Below are 20,919 nucleotides of genomic sequence, written 5' to 3' on the forward strand. Positions count from 1 at the left end.
ACCTTGCGCTTGCCAGGCAGGTGCTTTGCCGCTGAGCTAAATCCCCAGCCCCTAGGACACAATTTCTATACAAGAAGGACTCAGGTGAAATAAGAGTGGGCATATCTTTGAAGTTTTTTGAAGACAGGAAACACTTTGGCTGGTCTTGTTGGGGACCACTACAAAGTGGCTCTGAGCAGGATTCAATATTAACCAATTGGCTTTCTGTGTTTACCTGTGAGTTGTCTAAAGTTTAGGCACCTTGTCTGAAACTTAGGCACCTTGTCTGACAAGATTAGGCCACAGCTGAAGATGTTTGGCTCCCACCCCAATTAACTAGGAGGAGACTACAGCTGCAGGCCCCACACTCCTACAATAAATACCAACCTAAGGATAAGGTAGTTCTGATTGACATAATTTACGACTTGGGAAAATTCTGCCAAGGTCCTGTGAGATTCCCACATTTTCTTGAGTATCCCCTCCCTTTGTTTGAAAACCTAATAAATATGGGCCACCCAGAGAAGTCTGGCTAACTCAGAGGATACTGAAGCTGTAAGAGAGTTCCTCCTGGTGCCCTAAAATCATTACCACTGTCGGATTTATTTAAGCCTTTGTCGTTCACTCGCGTGGGAGATTGCAGATCTGATCATCCTGCAATAACTTAGAGTTATTTAACCCCATTTTTGATAGGTCTCAATAAGGAATTTTAATTTATTGGAGCTTCTAGGGGGTCTGAAACTCTTTCTCTCTCCCCAGAATCTGCCTCTAAGCACCAAAACCCTACCACCACCACCTTCCACTTCGTGTCTATAGGAGTGTTTGAGGGTGGAAGCAGGAAGAGTAACACAATTCTTTCAGCCTTACCATGATATATTTTAGGTGTGTAATGACAGGAGACTACGTGTGTGTGGAAGAACAGTGCCAAAAAACAAAAGGGGTCAGAAGTCCACCTGGAGAAGGGATGCACCAACCAGAAATAATAATTCTGAAATGTTGCTCTTAGCCTAGCTATACAAGATTTACCCTGGACAACTTGATAAAAATGTCCTCATCCCACTCCACTGACTAAAAAGGGTAGAGATTTCCACATATATCCACCTTGAGGGACACTTGCACCAAAAATCTCAGTAGTCTGTTTTCTAAGCCTGCTTTATTGCTGTTGAGAAATGGGTACTTCTCCCAGACTTAGAAGATAGTAGATATTTCAGCAATGCAACTGAATCTATCCCAAACTCATCAGCAACCAAGTGAATATAGTTTGGCTTTTCCTGGAGATCAGAGGTCTCAGTTCCCCATGGCTCACCATGCTGCTTCTGCTTTTGATATTCTTAATCTTTCCCCTCGTCTTGCTCTCATTCCTGGTCCAGAATTTCCATTCGCTCTTATATTCACTTTGTCTTCAGCTAAAAGCTCTTTTGTGGCTGGACATCCATGTCAACCCAGGTTTCCTTATTAAACTTCAGACCCATCTATCCAGACAACACACTAATTATTCCTCTTTGTATTTCCACAAGAACCCCTAATAGCACATTTTCAAAACAAAACTTCCCTGATATTTCCATTTATTTATATCTCCCTGTCTAGTCCTTGCTCAATAAATAAAATGACATTGACCACCTACTCAAGTTGGAAACCTGAGAGCAATTTTTGACTCCTGCCTCCCTAAACATACTGAATTGATCAGTGACTAAGACCTGCTGATATTTCCTCCCACATATTTCCACAGTGAATTGCTTCTCTGTATCTCTATTCCCAGGGGGAGCCAGTGTTACATCTTTCATAGTCCTCAGCTTCCTGTCCTTGGTCTTGTGGCTTCCACTCGTTCCATTTTCCATGTTGAAGCCAGAAGACCATTTCAGAATAAATGTCTGGTCATGGCACATCCAGTTGCCTTCACAATAAAGTTCAAAGCCTTGCTGGCATGTAAAATCCTTTGCGTGTGCTCCGGTGACTCCTTCCTTCTCCAGTTCTATTCATATGTTAGGCAGTAGCCATTCTAAGATTCTTACAACTCTACAGTTCTCTTTCTTTCTCTCTCTTGCCCACAGACCTTATGTTCCTCCCCACTCAAGCGAACAGAGACAGACTTATACTGACTTACTCTTACCCACATGAAGCCTACTCAGGAAAATACAATCACAGGTGAACTCAGTCAATAGAGAGACATATACACTGCCTCTTCCTTTATTGTGCTTTCCTAGGACAATCCATTAATGGTAGAAACATTATATTGGAATTCCAAAGACCTTCGCTCTATTCACTGTGTCTGAAACTCATTTTGTGACATTGTCAAATGTCTTAGTTTTCTTTTGGACCTCACTCTCTTTACCCTGCCTTCCTAGTGTAGGGCTACTGTGTAGATCCAAAAATATCAAGGTAATGGAAATAATTCACTTAATGAAAATATGGAAAATGTATAGCATCAATTTTCCAATTGCAATTTTTTCTACCTCCTTCAAGCCCCTGGAGCACTTCCCCCTTTAGTTTATTTCCCCTTCCCCCACCTGTTTGACTAACTCCTCCTCTTGTTTAGGATAAGTTTAGACTTGAATTTCCAAGATGCTTTTCACAATCCCTCAAAGTTAGGCTGAGTGGGACTCTTAAGGGTTCCCACAGAATTTTCTCAATTTTCTGAAATAACTTTAGCAACTATATTTCAGCTGGGTTTTACTCACTGTTCTCTTTTAACTTCTTTTAAGTATCTCACTGTCACTAGGATGATACTATTCTTTATGCTGGAGAACAGACTTCAAAGGGAAGTGGTCTATTTGAGAGAGTTTTCTTAAATTGACAGTTTCTATGGTTGCCTTTTTTCCCATATACCATAGTGTGCATTGTACCACAATGCATTCATTTTCATGAACAAAACTTTTTTTAAAAAAACATCCAGTGATGTATATATGTCATTATTCTGAATTAGCTCTGTTTCTGAAGAGGAAACTGATTTTCCTAAGATCAGCCTAGTGGAAATTGCATTTAGGTAATGTCTTGTTCTCCCCATTTCTAATGCAGACTTCAATGCTGTGTACTGCCTCGGCTTTAAAAACAAGCTACACAAATAAATATCTGTACACCTAAAGTGTGGGCAGGTGAGGCTATTTGTGCATGTACTGTATATATTTGGGTACAATTACATGCATATTTTTTATTTATAATCAATTCTCGTAAAATCTCCTGGAAAGATAATGATTAAAATAGGAACTTCATTTTGAAAGCATACTTCTGGACATGATATTTCCATTGAATTATGCTTTCTTAATTAGCCTTTTTACAGGATCAGCACATCCTGCTTGTGCTGTGACAAAGTTGTGATCTTTTCAGGTTTGAGTGGACAGTGAGTACCATAGAACAAAAAGGAGGCTGTTGTACTATTTGGGGCCTTGAGAACTCTCTGAGCTTCTGAGAAGCAAGGCTCTAACTGCAGGTCACAAAGAATGGGGAGGCGCGAGCTAAGAAACACGGGAGGACTGGACATGTAGTTCAATAGTTGAGCAATTTCCTAGCTTGGACAAGGACCTGGGTGTGTATGGGAGCATGCGCGTGCGCGTGCGGGCACACACACACACACACACACACACACACACACACAGAGCAAAGGAAAGAAACCACCAAAATGAGGAAGCACAGGACCTTTGCTAGAATAGGCCCAGGGCCATTTCATTGGGGACAGGAGGGAAATATGTAAATCCTGCTCAATGAGGCTGGCAGCCCTGCAGAGGAGCCTTCGCAGCTGTCACAAAGGGAGGGAGGAGAGTTGATGGAGCCCTGTCCCTCTTATTCAACCTTAGTGCTTTCATTTTGCCTTTTCTATGTATTAAGATTCCTCTTTTTTTGAAGTTAAATATATTTGAAATGCACACTGTCTTTTCCATTATTTCAAACTCTGTTAATGCAGCTTATCAAAATGAAGAGTAGTATTAGACATCATGACTCAAGAATAGGGTTATTTTTAGGTAGTACTTTAGCACTGTGTCATGAATAGGATGCGTGCTGAATGTGACTACAAATTTTAATTAAAAAATGGAATTGATAATGAGTTTTTGTACCTTCCTGGTAAATTAGCTCATCTTTCCACTGAGATGATTCATGGATACCAAAGTTCAAAGAAGGGTAAAACCGATCCTAGTGGCCCTAAGGCTTGGTCCCTTTCTGGGTGAGGGCGTGTGCACATGTTTATGTTTTGTTCTCTCTGAACTTTCCAGCTGAAGTTCCTGTGAACTGACTCTCTCCATCCTGAATACCAAGTTCTACTCTCCTCATTTCCAATGATGGTTTGCAATGCAAATCATTGGATTGGTAACAGGCAGTACCGTAGCCATGGTAACCAAACAAAGACAAGTTTGCTTTACTTCCTCAGTGGGGTGCATTTCAGTTCTACATTCAAATCTGAAGCCACTGCCAAAAGGTGGAAGGGCATTAAAGGAACAGCAAGAAGTTTCTTAGAATAAAAACACAACCGGCACCATTGTATTCATTTCCTGCCTACTTTTTCTCCAAGTCCAGGACTAGTTGCTAATAATTCGTATTGTTCTAATGCCTTTTTCAATGCTTTCGTTTCTCGCAGAAGGAAGAGGGTACTGTATAGTGAATCACCATGTGTCTTCACCCCTCAACCTGACCATGGCTTTTGGCAAGCAGGTTGTTCTGGTTTTCTGTGATTAATTTAACTTTTAAATAGGAACTGTGTGGTCACCAGGACTTTTAAGCCGTAGTAGCTAGGAAACAGGAGATACGAAAATACCAAGACCTTCACAGGCGCTTTTGAGAACAGCTCTAACAAACTTCAAGGGCCACTTCTCTGCTCCTTTATTCTGGTACAGTAACTCTTATAATTTGTTTTTTTTCCAGCCTGTGGAGGAGGGGGTATTAGCTCGCTGTTCTCATTTTCTCTCAGTTGGAATGAAAGAGCAGCTAGGGCTTGTTCTGAAACTTCTTTACCTGCAGCTGTGTGACTGGGTGACTCCTAGGAAGAAAAACTATTAACAGTAAGGTGAAGTGATCTAATTGCCATGGATTCGGGCCTGGATGACTGCAGTACCTGTATGACCGCCTGGGTGGCTACCATTAACATGGAAAGGGCTAAAACACTGGGGATGGGAATGCTGTAGGCTCAAAATCATTAGGCTATGTCCTTTAAGTACTGAATACAATTTCAAGCAGAGCATAGGAGGATCAGCACAGAAATTCTATTTTGCCTTCCTTTTGTAGCTATTCTTTGTGCCTTGGGTGTTTTGTGTCTTTTATTGACTTTTTTTTTCTTTACTACCTGGGGAGCTCTGATACATTAAGATAATGTTAAAGAGTTGAACTCTTTCATTTTTAACTTGTTGGAGAATTCACTATGAAAACTGAGCTTTGTGTCTTGGAACCACGTGGGGATAATTTGGTACAGGTAGACCTGCTATAATAGTGAATATGCCTACTTCAGACAGAGTGGAGAAAGCTGATTCAGGAAAAGGGGCACCAGGTAAGATACAAGACACTTAGTCAAATTTGAATTCTAGATAAACCCTTTTCACTGGTGTATATATATATATTTGCCTGAGTGTATCTCAAATAATGTATGGACCATGCTCATGTTAAAAATGTTTTCTAAATCTGAAATTGAAATGTAACTGAGACCCAGGGCTTTTATTTAGTATACCAGGCAATCTGATTCAGGGATAAAAATTGAAGAATAATAAAATAGAGCACAGAGTCACAGTAGACTTTCTGCTGTAATTTTCCATTACAATTGCCTAAATGTCATTGATTTATTGCACTATATGGGGAAATGATTTAACATTGGAGTGTAAAATTAAAAACAAGAAAGCAATCATCAAAATAAACATAAGAAGTCCAGAGTTTAAGATACTTGACTCACCAGGTTGAAACATGAGAGTTTTCTGTTTAGTAGTTTCCTAGTTAGATATGGGAGACCTATTCTTATTTGCTACTGCAGATCTCAGAGTGCTTCAGAGCTTCTCAACCAGTGTGCAGAGGAGGTGTCCAGTGAGTGAGGGGGTGCTGAGCCCTTTGTCTCTTGGGTTTCTGGAAGTTGCTCATCTTCCAGAGCAGGCTTCTCCAGGACTCTAGTGGGAACCTGAGGAGCATGGGATACAGAGCTGCCCTGTATGTCTAAAAAAGTAGGAAAACTCTGATCAAAATACTGGAGTATCGTTTAGGTACATTGGAAATTCTAGTATGTTTGTAGAGTCACAAAATGATTTCTATGCCTCATGACCATAACTCAAACAAGTTGATGAATCTTTAGAAAGAAGGAAACATTATAGGGAAAATCAATATTACTATTTTGTGATACAGAGTACCAAAATATTTTAAAGTGTATTTCATTTTCCAATAATAAAAGTAAACCACCATCATGATAGAACACTAAGAAATAAGAAGTGTGAGGGAGTTTTCTGATTTTTATAGTTAGGATTTCTAACTGTTATGGTTTCTACTCCAGTGTTGAGATCTTTGTATTGAGAGTTCCCAGAGCCAAGGTAGTCACTTCCTAGGACAGCCCTGGCCAGGGTAAAATAAGGTTCATGAATGTCTGTCAGGTGAGAGACACAACAAGGAAGTGAAACCAAAATGTGTGAGACAGGTCCTGGAGAAATTAGGGGTGTTGATGGAAAACATATGGAGTCTGGAGAGTGCTGAAAGCTCACCCAGCTGGTAGGGGGAGAGGGAGAGGGAGGGAGGGAGGGAGGGAGGGAGAAAGATAAACAGAGGGAAAGGAAGAGGGAGAGAAAATGAGAAGGAGAGGAACAAGGAGAGGAAGAAGGAGAGAAAGAAGGAGAGGAAAAGAGAGAGGAAGAAGAGGAGGAGGAGGAATGGGAGCAGGAGGAGGAATAGAAGAAGGAGGAGGGAAGTGGGGAGAAATGAGGGGCTCTATATCTTGTCTTTGTGGGGAGACTCTCTTATTCTCATGGGCTTTCCTGTGGAGGCTGTGAATTAGCTAGCTTAAAGAAAATATGCACAATGTGTTAAGTTTTAGGTCTATGAGGAGTGAACTGCCTTATAGCATCAACCACATGGGGATAGAATTTTAACTAAAGCAAAGGTGATGAAATAGCACAGCGTTTGAAAGGACTGTCAGGCCTGAAAATGGAAGCTGCAGACACCAACCATATTAAACTAATTCATGACAAGAAGACAACAACAATCACCCCCATCTACCACAGAGTTCCTTAGTTGTATTTTGGACTAATTTATTTCCATTTGGAGACTAGTGTATACATATGAAAGAGTTCTGTTTATCATATTGTCTATAAATAAGGACATTTTGTTGTATTGTTTTTTATGGTACTGTGGATTGAACCCGCGATCTTCACACTAGGTTACACCTCCAGGCATGGTTTTATTTTGTTTTGTTTTGTTGTATTGTGTTTTTAAATTTTTGTTTGTTTGTTTGTTTTGGTTTTTCTCCGGTACCGGGAACCGAACTCACGACCTTGCGCTTGCCAGGCAGGCGCTTTGCCGCTGAGCTAAATCCCCAGCCCCCTGTTGTATTGTGTTTTAAGACACAGTCTCACTAAATCACTCTTTGCCAAGGCTAGGCTCAAGCCTGTGATGATCTTCCTGGCTCTGCTTCCTAGGCTGCTGTGATTGCAGGTACACTTTGCCATGCCTGACTTTCATAAAACCAATATTATTATTTGTTCTTTTCCATGTATTTATTGTCCTGCTTTATTAAACTAAGTCATCAGAAGGCTGAGTAAAGGTAGTGAGAGAAGACATTGGTACCTCCTTTTCAGTTGTAGGGAGACATGCTTAGTCTTGCATTCGTCATAGGTTATCAGCTGTGATTTGTCACAGATGCCCTTGCAGTTGGAGAAAGTTCACCTCTACTCCTGGTGTAAGAGTTTTAAATCGTGAATGGATGTTTTGCCAAATGTGTTTTCTGCATCTAGTAAGTGATCATATAGTTTTTGTCTCATATTGTTAGTATGGTGTGAATTACCTTAATTAACTTTTGCTTTACATGCTTTGATGCTTAATGCTGTACTGGAAGATGAAATTGTAGAGAGCAAGAGTAAGGGAAAAGAAAAGTGATGGAGAGAAGGTCATGGAACAAATACAAAATGACGCAAGCTGCACAAAGCTGCACTGGTTGTTCAGTCATTCAGAACATCGCTGTGTTGATATTTTAATAATAAATCAATATCTCATTTCTGTGATAAATGCCATTTGGTCTTGATGAATTGTGTACATTATACATTGCAGGATTTGTTTGCTAATTTTTCTTATAGAATTTTGCCTTTATATCTCTTAAGGATACTTGTCTTCAATTTTATTTGCTTGAAATATCTTTTCAAGTCTGAAACCTGGATTTAGCATTCTTTCCCTGTTGCAGCTGGATAGCATCTTTTTCTATGGGGAGCTGCTTGGTTTGGGGAGAGCAGTGACACAGAAGGAATTTGTGTAAAATTGATATAATTTCATCTTTAAACATTTGGATAAATTCACTGGTAAAGAAATCTGGTCCAAGATTTCTGTATGATAAGAATTTTAATTACATATTCAATTTCTCTAATGGATGGAGGGTTATTAAATTTTTAATTTTTTCTTGTGCTAGCTTTAGTCAATTGAATTTTCCAAAAAAATCTGTCATTTCATTTATTTTGTCAAATGTACTGACATAATGCTTCTCAAAAATATAACCTTATATATTTTAATGCCTGTTGAATCTGTTGTGATGGCTCCACCTTTCTGGGGTTTTATCAAATTTTTAAAAGCACTTCAAAGAATTAACAGTTGAATTTTAATTTTTTTTTACTGTCTGTTTTCTACTTAATTGTGTTTATTTTATTATTTCCTGTTCTCTACTCATTCTGGCTTTCATTTTTCTCTTTAATTTCACTTTGCATATTGTGTTTTGTTTTGTTTATGGTTGATACCGGGTCCCTTCAAGTAGCCTAGTTGTCCAGAATGAGCTTGAACTTGCAATAGCCCTGCCTCAGTCTGAGTGCTGAAATTACAGGTTTATACCACTATGCTCCAGTAATTAAAAGGAAATATTCCTTCTCCCACTGAGAGTGAGTTACAGGACATTGAATCAATCTAGTTTACCCTCTCGTTGTGTTAGGATTTGCTGTTACTGTTAGTTTTAGTTCATCACTGGATTCAAGTGACTGCAGGGTGGGATCAGAATTTTCTCATTAACAGGAACTGGAATGTGAGTATTAGTAGAGATATTTTAGTCCCACCTTCAGTGTTAAGCAAGCTTCATTCATCTGTACCTTAGGGATATTTCTCTCCACTCTTCTCTTTATCTGGCCATAGGTAGCTGTTGCCTCTTACTCAAAGAAAGCCCTGGTGGGCTGGGGATTTAGCTCAGCGGCAAAAGTGCCTGCCTGGCAAGCACAAGGTCGTGAGTTCGGTTCCCGGTACCGGAGAAAAACCAAAAAAAAAAAAAAAAAGAAAGCCCTGGAGAGCTTGGGGGATTTTCTCTCACACATACTACACTGTCAGGACAGTTCTAGCAGGCTCTGCATGCCAAGCCTAAAGACACTCACCCAGCTCTTCTTTCTCCCCCAGGCACAGCCAGCTGCTGTTTCCTATGTAGAATAGCCTCTGGTGGGTTTCTCTGGGGCTTTTGTCTTTCCCAAAGACTCCATCAGGCCCAAACCTCTGAGGTGCTCTGGCCTTCACCTTGTTGTTAATCTTTCTGGTGAGCAATCATTTTACACCTTTAGAAAGAGATTATGGGTGGCAGCTACTTTTGAAATGTGTATTTCACCCATTCATGCCATGTGCCCCTTTTATAGTTGATTTTATTTCACATTTTATACAGCTAATTCACTTATGTTTTTTCCTGTGATTTACATACAATGTCTTTTTATTCAGAAGATTTTATGTTTTGATATAGCTAGATTTAATTTTTTACTATAAATCTTTTTGAGTGTTTATTTTGGTTAAGAAGGCCTTTCTACTCTAAATTATAAATATGGCAGTACCTATGTTCATGAATGCTTCTATTCATGAACAATTCCATTTGTGAATAGTAAGTAATATTTGGTAAAATGTTGTTCTGTTTGTGAACTCCATATCAGGTGAATAACACGACCATGGCCATCTTCCCTCAGAGGAACACGAAGGTGGCCATTTTCCCCAGAATCATGGAACAAATTAAGTTCATGAACAGAGATACTGTACCACTGTATGCTCTCAGGTATTTCTCATAGTCTTTTTTTTCTTGTTGCTCATTTGTTTTGAAAGTTACCTTATTATTTCATTTGAAATTTATTTTGTCAATAGTGTAAGGTAGAGATTTAAATACTTTTCTTCCAAATGAGTATTTCCTTATCCCAAGACAATTTGCTGAATAGATAATCCTTTTATTTATCCTCTTATGTTCTTCCTTCCTTTCTTCCTTCCTTCCTTTCTTCCTTCCTTCCTTCCTTCCTTCCTTCCTTCCTTCCTTCCTTTCAGTCCTGGGAATCAAACTCATGACCTCATGTTCGACAAGCAGGTGCTGTGCTGCTGAGCTATATCCCTGGTCCTAGATTATCCTTTAAATGTGAACTTGAAATTTTATCTTCATCATGGTTTTAGATTAATTTTGGGCTAGTGCATGGTTTCTGATTGATACTATTCAGTGGACTAGGGAGCAATTTCATGTCTACCCTCTGATTACAAAGGAGGTACATAACTATATATATTTCAAAAGAATATATAACTATATATGTATTACAAAGGATGTATATAACCATATTTCCAAAAAATAACATACTTACTAAATACAACATATTTGTATTCATCCTTTTGTCCTACTTAATCTTTCAAATTGTGGGAAAATTGTCATATAATCTCTCTAAATCCCAAATTTTTGCTCTATTTTCATCTTTTTCTTTTGCTTTGTGTTCAGAAATTATGTAGTAGGTGCAAAAGTTCATCATCATTTTAGAATGTGGGTATAGTCATATGCTTCATAGTGACATTTCAATTAATAATGAATCACATATATGTCAGTAGTCCTTTAAGAGTATATCATCTACTGATGTCTCAGTGTAAGTTTACTCTCTTATGTTCACATAAAGACAAAATTACTTAATGAGAATTTTCAGAATATATCTCTATTGTGAAGTAACACAAAACTACATCCTTATAATATGATATGACTTTAGCTGGGCATGATGGCACATTCCTCTAATCCCAGAACATGGGAGGCTGAGGCAGGAGGATCCCATGAATTTGAAACCAGTCTGGGCTACATAGTGAGTTCAAGACCAGCTTGAACTGCATAGTGAGACCCTGTCTAAAAAAAATACCATTTCAATACTTTTAACCTATAATTCAACTTTTTTTATATTAATATTGATATGGCTATTTTGCAAGCATTTCTCTGTAGGCACACTTTTCTTTATTTTCAGCTTTCCTGTTTTTTTCATAAATATGCCTCCTACAAGTACTACCAGCTGTACTTTAAAAAAAGCCCATCTGAGATTCTCTATGATTTAATACATGAATTTAACTTTTTTATATTTATTACTATAAATACAAGGACTTATTTTTTCATATTTTTTTCTTTTCAATTTAATCTCTTTCTACTTCTGCTATATGTTGATCTGATTGTTGATTGTTGTCATTAATATTTTATCTTTTCTCTTTTAAAAGAGTGAATAAACCATATCTAATTTCTAATGGAAAAACCTTAAATTTTTAAAATATGTACTTAAATAATTTTTAAACACAATTAGATCATTCTTATAACTAAAAAAGTCATGACATTTGAAATTTCAGAAATTATAATCCTTGCTATAATAAAAAATATGGAAAAAACATGAATGTTATATCATACATTTGAAAGTTTAGATAAATAAGCAAATTCTTAGAAAGGCACACCTTACTAAAACTAATGGAAAAATTATTATCACAACTGAAAAAACAAATCCATAATTATAAACCTCACATAAAGGGAAATCCAGGCACAGATAACTTTATGGATTAATACTTCCAAATATTTAAGGAATAAAGCACACACTCTTAAAATCTATCTGTAGAGAAATAAGGAACATTTTCTCAAATAATTTATGAAAGTAATATATCTCACTAGCATAATTTAACTTGAACAGTATAAGAAAGAAAAATTCTGATGAATCTCTTTTAGAAACAAAGAATGTTTAAAATCCTCAGCAAAATATTTGCAAAATGAATTCATTGAATATATAAAAATAATAATTCATGACCTTGTTGATTTTACTTTAGGATTTCAAGATCAGCATAACATTCAGAAAAATTGGTCAATGTAATTTACTGCATTAACAAAACAAAGGAGAAATATTTAATAAGAAAAATTTTATTCATCTTGGTTAAAAATATCATTTAATATGAATCAAAACTGTTATGATTTCTAAAGGACTTAGACAGCCAAAAGTAAATGGATCAGTAGTGGTACATCCAAACAATATGGTATTCCTTCAACACTAAAATGCCTCAGACCAGATCTGGTCACTAGGCAGATAAGTTTTCAGAAAAAGATTCTCATGCATGGCTTGAGGTATGGATTTGAGATATTTAGATTTTATTTTATTTTATTTTATTTATTTATTTTGAGATATTTAGACTTTATAGGGAATAGGGTATTCGGAATCAATGATCTGTCTTATAGGCACAAAATATATACAAAGTTTACATATCCTTAATTTCCCAAATCTTCAGGGTGACAGTTTTTATACAATTACTGAGACGTTTTTGCTATAGGACTTTTAAAAATTCTTTAATCCTAGCATAAGTATTTTATTCCTTATTTGAGAGCCCATATCTTTTTAGCACTGAAAGAATACCATATTATTTGGATGTACCACTATTTATCCATTTACTTTTGGAATTTGGGAAATTATGAAATAAAGCAGCTATAAATATCGTTTTTTTTGTTTTTTTGTTTTTTTGTTTTTTTTTTTTTTTTGGTTTTTCTCCGGTACCGGGAACCGAACTCACGACCTTGCGTTTGCCAGGCAGGCGCTTTTGCCACTGAGCTAATCCCCAGCCCCAAGCTATAAATATCTATGCCCAAGTTATTGTATAAATATAAATTTTTAATTCTTCTGGATAAATAACAAGTAATACAACTGCTGGATCATTTGATAAAACTATGTTTAGTTTTATAAGAAAACATTAAACTATCTTCCAAAGTGGCTTTGCTTTTTTGCATTTCCACCAGCAGTGAATGAGAATTCCTATTGTTTGTTTGCTCTCAGTATTTAGAATATTAGTGTTTTTAATTTTTGCAATTCTAGTTATATAGCAGTACTTCAGAGCATCTTTTCAATTGCTTGGATGCCATCTGTAGACTTTCACTTAAGATCCTTTTTTTTCTTTTTGGTACTGAGTGTTGAACCCACAACCTTTGCACTGAGCTACACTTCCAGCCCATTTTTACTTTTATTTTGAGACAGTTCATGGCTAAGTTGCCCTGGCTACTAACCTCAATCTTTTTTTTCTTTTAACTGATTTTTTTTTTATATGGAATATGAAATTTTATATTTCAAAAAAAGTTACATTTTTTAACCAGGTTACACAGATGCACTTAATGTAACAGAACCTCCTGCAAAAATAGGTTACATAATACTTAGAAATGCAAGAAACAATCTTATTCTTTAAAAATTAGACAGTGGACTATATCAGCTTAAACAGCCTTCAGAATGGAGGCTGAAAATGCTTGGTGACAAGAAGAACTTCCAGAGACTGATCTTGTAGTCCTTGGGCTTTGGCCTCTGGGAGTGCTGGGATTCCAGCCATGTGCCACCACACCTGGTTTCATTTAAAGTCTCAGCACCATTTTCTGTCTGTCTGCTAAGTTCTAAGAGTTCTTTGGATATCTTATACAACAGTCTTTCACTAGATATATTTTCTATAAATATCTTTTCCCAGTCTGTCGCTTGTCCTTTTGTTCTCTTGACACTATTTTCCATAGAGCAGAAATTTTTAATTTTAAGAAATTCCAGTTTATCATTTCTTTACTTGATGGACTGCACCTTTGGTACAATATCTAAAATTTCACCATCAAATCTAGGTGATCTAGATTTTCTTTTTTAAAAAGATTTTATATTTTTGCGCTTACACTTTGGTTGGTTAATGTGAGTAACGCTTTGCAAATAGGGCAAGGTCGTGTGTATATTCATTTTTGTTTGTGGATGTCGATTTTTTTCTATGACCATTTGTTGAAGAAACTACCTTCTCTCCATTGTATCATCCTTGGTCCTTTGTCAAAGTCACCATGTTTATGTATAGTTCTTGGTTCTTACTTTCAGTACAGTACTGAAGAACGGTGATAAGAGGAAACATCCTTGCCTTGTTCCTGGTCTTTATTGGAAAGCTTTAGTTTCTCACCATTTAGTATGATGTTAGCTGTAGAGTTTTAATAGATACTGTTTATCAAGTTGAGAACCCTTCATAGCTGATCAGTCTTCTTCAAAAGTAATAGAAAAGGAACATGGAAGGAATGTATGACAAAGTCTAACCAAAAACTTCCTTAAGAGAAATAAGGTAACCCAGATCAGATAACTTGGGATTTCACTTAGGTAACATTAAAGAAAGTATGCTTGTCACAAAACCACTTCTTAGCCTTTTGGTGAAATGTATCCTATAATTGTTCCCATGAATTTTAATTCCCTTGTCTGGGAAATTTGTCTATATACTTACTAGTCATGATCCTTGTCTTCTAGGGGTTCTTTAGTTGGTGGGAGGAAAGAAAGCATAATAAATCACACAAGCTTGGGATTTGCATGGATTGCTGTGAGTATCAGAAGATACAGGGGTTGTGGAAGCATGATGAGGAGATGCAGTCCTATGAAGTTCTGCTTGTGCTCAATGAAATAGTATCCAGGAAAGATAAGGGCAGTGCTTATAGAAATCTGTATCCAAGGGTACCAGAGAATATGTAGCCATGAACAGGGAATTCCCTGCATTCAGAACATGGTTTCCAGGGATGGAGATATATAGCTCAGCATGACAAGCACCTGTCTGGAAAGCACAAGGTCCTGAGTTTGATTCCTGGTACCAACAAAACAAATTTACTACAGAACATAGTTTCCATGAAGGATCTTGGATCACAGCTTAGTTCACAAACTTTGGAGTAGGGATGAGAGCTGGAAATCACAGGTCTCCTCCCAACCTGTTCACTCCTCCTTGGCAAGATGAGGCAAGGCAAATGTTGGAAAGGCAAGAGTAGAAATGATGAGAAAAAGAAGGGAATCTTCTTTTTCTGAAGAAGAAAAATCTCCTTAAAGTTTCAAAGAAACCGTGATAGAGCTAACAGTATCAGCTGACTCAATTTTATCAGCTTTAAAATCATTTGAAGTTTTCAGGAAGTGTATGCACGATCCCTCACTTAATAATCTTTTGCTTGTTTTTCACTAACAAAAGATGAAAACTCCAAGTTCAGGAAGACTGACTTTGGGTTCCAACTTGGGCACAACTGTCTTGTCTTTAAATCCAGCTTGCTCCTAAATGGCAAGAGTGAGCACCCTTCACATATTTCCCAGTGGGAGGAAGCCACCCACGGAACAAGTCATCACAGTCTGCCAAGCAGAGTGTTGACAGAACATTCTATTCCCCAGGATCTGCCTCTACTTCATTGAATCATTTGGGAATCTTTACAAGTGTTTGTGGGACTTCAGTACTTGGACAAGGAGAGAGAGCAGAAGGGCAATCCTGGCTTGACTTTGTTACTCGAGTTTTTGAGTCTTCCAAACCTATGAGTAATAGGAACAATGGCTTATTTTTCCTATTTTTATAATTTTAATGAGTAGAACTTTATAATATCTTAAAATGTGAACTCCACTGGCCAAGTGTTAAAAACTCTATGTGGAAGCTGAAAAAATAATGAATTTATGAAATAATCTCATGTCATTTAATTCTCTCATATTATGCAAAAGGAAATCACATTCCAAGAGAGCATGAAACTACATGCCCAGTGTCATACAGCCAATTGATAACTATTTGTTGATTAATTAAAAGTAAATTACTTTTGTTTCCTTGGTGATGAATGAAGATTTTTCATCTGCTTCTTAGCTGTTGGGAGGCACATAAAAGAAGGCTAAGAAAATTATTTATTCAGATAGTTGTTTTTTTTTTTTTTTCAAAAAAGGCATAAGAAATAAGCATGAAGTGATTACTCAGAAATTTTTGTTTCAAAATGGAGGATTATTGTGTGTGGGGGGGCAATCACAGCAGATTTCTAATTCAGATCTACACCGTGTTACTCCTTGATGCTACAAAGTACTCTTGGCAAATAAGTAGTAACTGAACTTTCTCATCAGTTATTTTATTGCTAAATACCAACCCATCCTTAATTATTTCATAACCAGATTTTCTTTGATGTTCCTCAGCTCCTTTTTGGTATTTATTTAAATAGCTATTCACTTAACGAAAAACACAGAGTACCTCTTCTATGGATTTAAGATATGAGCAGGGCTGGGGATGTAGCTCAGTGGCAGAAGTGCCTGCTTGGAAAGCACAAGGTCCTGAGTTCGATTCCCAACTTATATACATGTATATATATATATATATGAGCAAAGCTATCTGCTTTGAAGAAAATATAAGGGTGGTTAAATTGAAATACAATCATAAGCAGTCAAAAATTAGTATCGGTCCTGTACACAAACAACAAACACACTGAAAGGGAAATTAGGGAAACAATACCTTTCACAATAGCATCAAAAATGAAATATTTAAGAATTAATGTAACAAAGTAAAAAATCTATACATTGAAAATCACAATACTCTGAAAAAGAAGATCAAAGAGGCTATCAGAAAATGGAACCATATCCCTTGCTCATGGGTAAGAAGAATCAACAGAGTGAAAATGGCTATACTCCCAAAACTATTATGTAAATTTAATGCAACCCCAATCAAAATGCCATTAGAATACCTCACAGAACTAAAGAACACATTCTTGAAATTCATTTGGAGCTAGAAGAAACCTAGAATACCAAAATAATTCTAGGCAACAAAGGTTAATCAGGGGGCATCAAAATCCCTGACTTGAAATTATAGTACAAAGCTACTTTGATAAAAACAGCATGGTACTAGCAAAAAAGCAGACTTTAGGATAAGTGAAACAGATTAGAAGATGCAAATACAACTACAAACACACTCAGCCACCTTATCTTTGACAAAGAGGCCAAACACATTCACTGGAAGAAAGATAGCCTCTTTAATAAATAGTACTGGAAAAACTGGCTTTCCACATACCAAAGATTAAAACTCGACTCATGTCTCTCACCATGTGCTAAACTAAAATCAAGATGGATCAAAAATCTAAATATTAAAACAGAAACACTAAATCTGCTGGGAGAGAGAATAGGTGGAACTATTGAATGAGTAGATATAGGCAAAGATTTTAAGAGCAAAATCTTGATCACATGGGAAATACTACAAAGAATCACAATGGAGATCTCATCCTATTAAAAAGCCTTTGCATAGCAAAACAAATCACTAATAGAGTGAAAGGATGACCTACAGAGTGAGGAAGAAATTGTGGCCAGTTGTCCCCCAGACAAAAGACTAATATCTAGAACATATAAAGAACTGAAAAAAATCAGACCCCCAAATTTAAAGACCCAATCCAAAAATAGGCATCTAAGATGAATACACAGTTCTCAGATGAAGACATACAAATGGCAAATAAATACATGAAAAGCTGTTCAACATTACTAGTAATTTGAGAGATGCAAATTAAAACAACACTGAGATTCTAGCTCACTCGAGAAAGGGTGGCTACTATCAAGAAACCAATAACAGATGCTGGAAGGGAAAAAAGCCCTTTTCCACTTAGAGTGGGAGTATAGACAGGTGCAATCACTGTGGAAATCAGTGTGGATATTCTTCAAAAAACTAGAATTAGAGGTCCCATTAACAAATTATTCTTGTTTTGGGAATCTTCCCAGAAGAATTAAAAACATCATAACACAGTGATATATTCACACCTACGTTCATAGCAGTACAGTTTGTTTTAGCTAAATTTTGGAAACATCCCAAATGCACGTCAACCAAGGAATGGATAAAAAGATGTGGCTTTTTCATATAAGGGAGTATTACTCAGCCATAAAGAAGGCTAAACTTGAGATATTTTTAGGTAAATGGATGCACCTTGAGACTATACTCTTGAAATAAATTGAACACACATATTCAAATATCACATTATCTCTCTGGTGCAAAAACCTGAAAGAGTCAATAAGGACCAAAATGTACACTAGATATTGTGAAATAGGAAAAAGTGACCTCAAATAGAAGAGGAACTAAGGATATGAGAAGGAAGGGGGGAAAAAAGATAAAAGAAGAATAAAATGGAAACAAAGCTTTGTAAATAAGGAGGAGAAGAGGGGTTGAATGAAAGAGAGGAGAAAGTGAAAAAAAGAGGAATCAAGATATATCACAGGGGCCGGGGACATGGCTCAGTGGCACAGTGCCTGTCTGGCAAGCTCAAGGTCCTGAGCTTGATCGCTGGTACCAAAAAAAAAAAAGAGAGAGAGAGAAAGAAAAATGTATCATTTATAGGTACAAATTCCCTGTGAGTATGATCATTGTGTATATCTAAATTGTCCCAATAAACTTAATAAAAAGAAAAATATATATACATGTGTATGCAAAAAATAGAAATTAATCATAGATGTATAAAACAAAGTGAAAATACCTTAAAAATGATTCACATTTAACTGTAGAATTACAGAGAAAACCATTCTTATTGGGAGAGCATATCAATAGGAGGGACAGAGGCTGAAGATTGAGATACAGAATAACAAAATTTAAAGGCAATAAAGGGGAACCAGCAAATAAATTTAAGAAAAAAAGGTTTGAGTGTGGTAAGAGCAAGTCTTGGAGGGTGTGACATTAAGAATCAAATTAAAAGACTGCTACCTTTAAGAGGAATTTCTCAATTCCACCAAATGATTTTAAAACTTCTAAAATTTTAAGAATTGAGAATTGACCACCAGCACACTGATTGGAGAAGTTTACAGAGAGAAAGGTGTGGATGGTGCTGCAGATGGGAACCACTTACAATGATCCACTGAGACTGCAAGTTCTGGTCCATACAAGGTTGGGAGCAGTGGAGCTGGTTGGTTTGGGATATGAGAATGCTGATTTTTCTTAATGGCCTAACTAATATAAGATGTGAAAGGAATAGTGGACTTAAAGAAGGCTCACAGGTTCTTTGGTAGAGCAGCTCCCTTCAGAAGAGATGCCATTTACTGAGATGGAAACACTTGAGTGAGGGCAATAAGATTGAGGGGGAAGTCAAGGAAATGATAAAAAATACAGTGTGGCACACACTAAGTTTGCCTATAAATATCCAAGTGGAAATGTCAAGAAACTGTCAATGCTCCAGTCTGAAGTTTAGAGGCTGGGCCAGAATTGAAATGTGAATTTAGAAGTTCTCATCAATAGAGTAGAAAACTAAGGTGAAGTTGGAGAGGGATTTGAGAGTGTGGATGTAGGATTATTTTAAGATTGGCCACATTGCAGCATATTGAAAGGTGAAGGAATGATCCAATAGGAGGCCCAAAGTGATGCCCATACAAAGTGCATATAGAATAAAGATGAAAACACTTGCTTGAAAATGGGATTTGGAAAGGTATTCTCTCACAGCAATGAAGTACGACTGTGGGAGCTGAGTCATCAGTAACAAAATCTTCTGAAAAGATGATAGGAATACCATCCTAGCAATTTCACAAATGAGGGTGAATGTCCTAGATCTTTATGACTCCATATTTTGAAAGCAAATACTTCAAAAGGCAGAAAAAACAAGGTTTTTTGACAGGAAGACCAGATCTTGGGAGAACAGCAAAAGAGAACTTGCTCAGATTACAGTCAGAGAAAGAAAATGACACATTCAAGGAAGAGGAAGGGAAAAGTGTAATTGCTGGATGACAGTACATGGATTCCACAGGGCACAGGACTCAGAAGAGTCTGGGAAGGTTGAGAGATTGGGCTCAACAGACAACATCACTGCCACAGGAGCATGCCTCAGAGCATGATGGGATTGCTCCTGTGGTCTCCAGTTCTCTCCGAGTGTCAGCCTCTCAGGACCAGTCTTTTAGTGTGTGGAGGAGAGATAAATAAATCATCATTTTTTTGAGAGCACACGCTCTTGGGTCTTCCTTTGTAAACTGCTATGAATAGCATCATAGCAGGGAATGGATCAGTTCATGCTGAAGCACCTGGGTCCATACAAAGGTCCCTTAAATGCATCCTCATAGTCACAGAAATATTCAGATCTCATGCTCTCCACATATCTCTCAATTACCCAAACATAAGACATCTAAGGATAACACACATTATCCACTCAGCGTCAAAACTATCTCTTATGGGAAAAACTCTCATGTTGATTGGTGATTTTTCTACTTTACTTGGCAGTTCTCGACAAGATGATGACAAAAAGAAACAGAGAAAAGAAGGAAAAAGAAAACTGAAAACTATGAGTGTTGACTATTTCATACATGTTTTCAATGAAGTTTTTCCTAATCACCCTCAAGTTTTTATTTTATACCTACCGTAAAATGAATGAACAATGAGATTATCAGAGAAATTTGAAAATCCTACAAGATGCCAGAAAGCAACAGAGTTAAAAAGAAACCCAAAGTTATCTGACCTGAAGGAAATTTCTCTTTTAACCACAGGAGAATCCAGAATGCTCACTAAACTAACAGGATGTTCTTTTTCCAAGTAACCAAGTAATCAGTAAGTTAATTACAGACTGTTTAGCCTGGCCCAAGGGCACTGGACCTATGGGGAGAACACAGTCACTATTTGTCCAGTTTGGCAAGACAGCCTGTTTACATAGACTTACAAAGAATTCAGTAGCTCCAGAGGACAAAAATATAATGATTATCACTACTTTAAGTGTCAAGTTCTGTGATTTCACTGTAGGCTGTAGTCTTCACAGTAAGAAGGAGCAGGGATAGCGGAAGATGCTCAAGTTAAATAAAACTTGAGAGTAGAATTAATTTT

General features: G+C 37.0%; 1 protein-coding gene across 5 annotated transcripts in view; it reads left to right on the plus strand.

Moving 5' to 3' along the window:
* Ccdc129 (coiled-coil domain containing 129) overlaps positions 1-20,919 on the plus strand; it is a 127,283-nt gene that overhangs the window by 10,891 nt on the left and 95,473 nt on the right. The window contains exon 1 of one of the 5 annotated variants that reach the window (XM_005377516.2): positions 4,690-4,793. The exons of the other annotated variants lie outside the window; for them this stretch is intronic. The gene's annotated coding sequence lies outside the window, so the exon portion shown is untranslated. Of the gene's footprint in view, positions 1-4,689; positions 4,794-20,919 lie in introns of those variants that run through there. 5 annotated transcript variants of the gene reach the window in all.

Source organism: Chinchilla lanigera, unplaced genomic scaffold (genome assembly GCF_000276665.1).
Source record: "Chinchilla lanigera isolate Chin_1 unplaced genomic scaffold, ChiLan1.0 scaffold00009, whole genome shotgun sequence".
Classification (NCBI taxonomy): domain Eukaryota; kingdom Metazoa; phylum Chordata; class Mammalia; order Rodentia; family Chinchillidae; genus Chinchilla; species Chinchilla lanigera.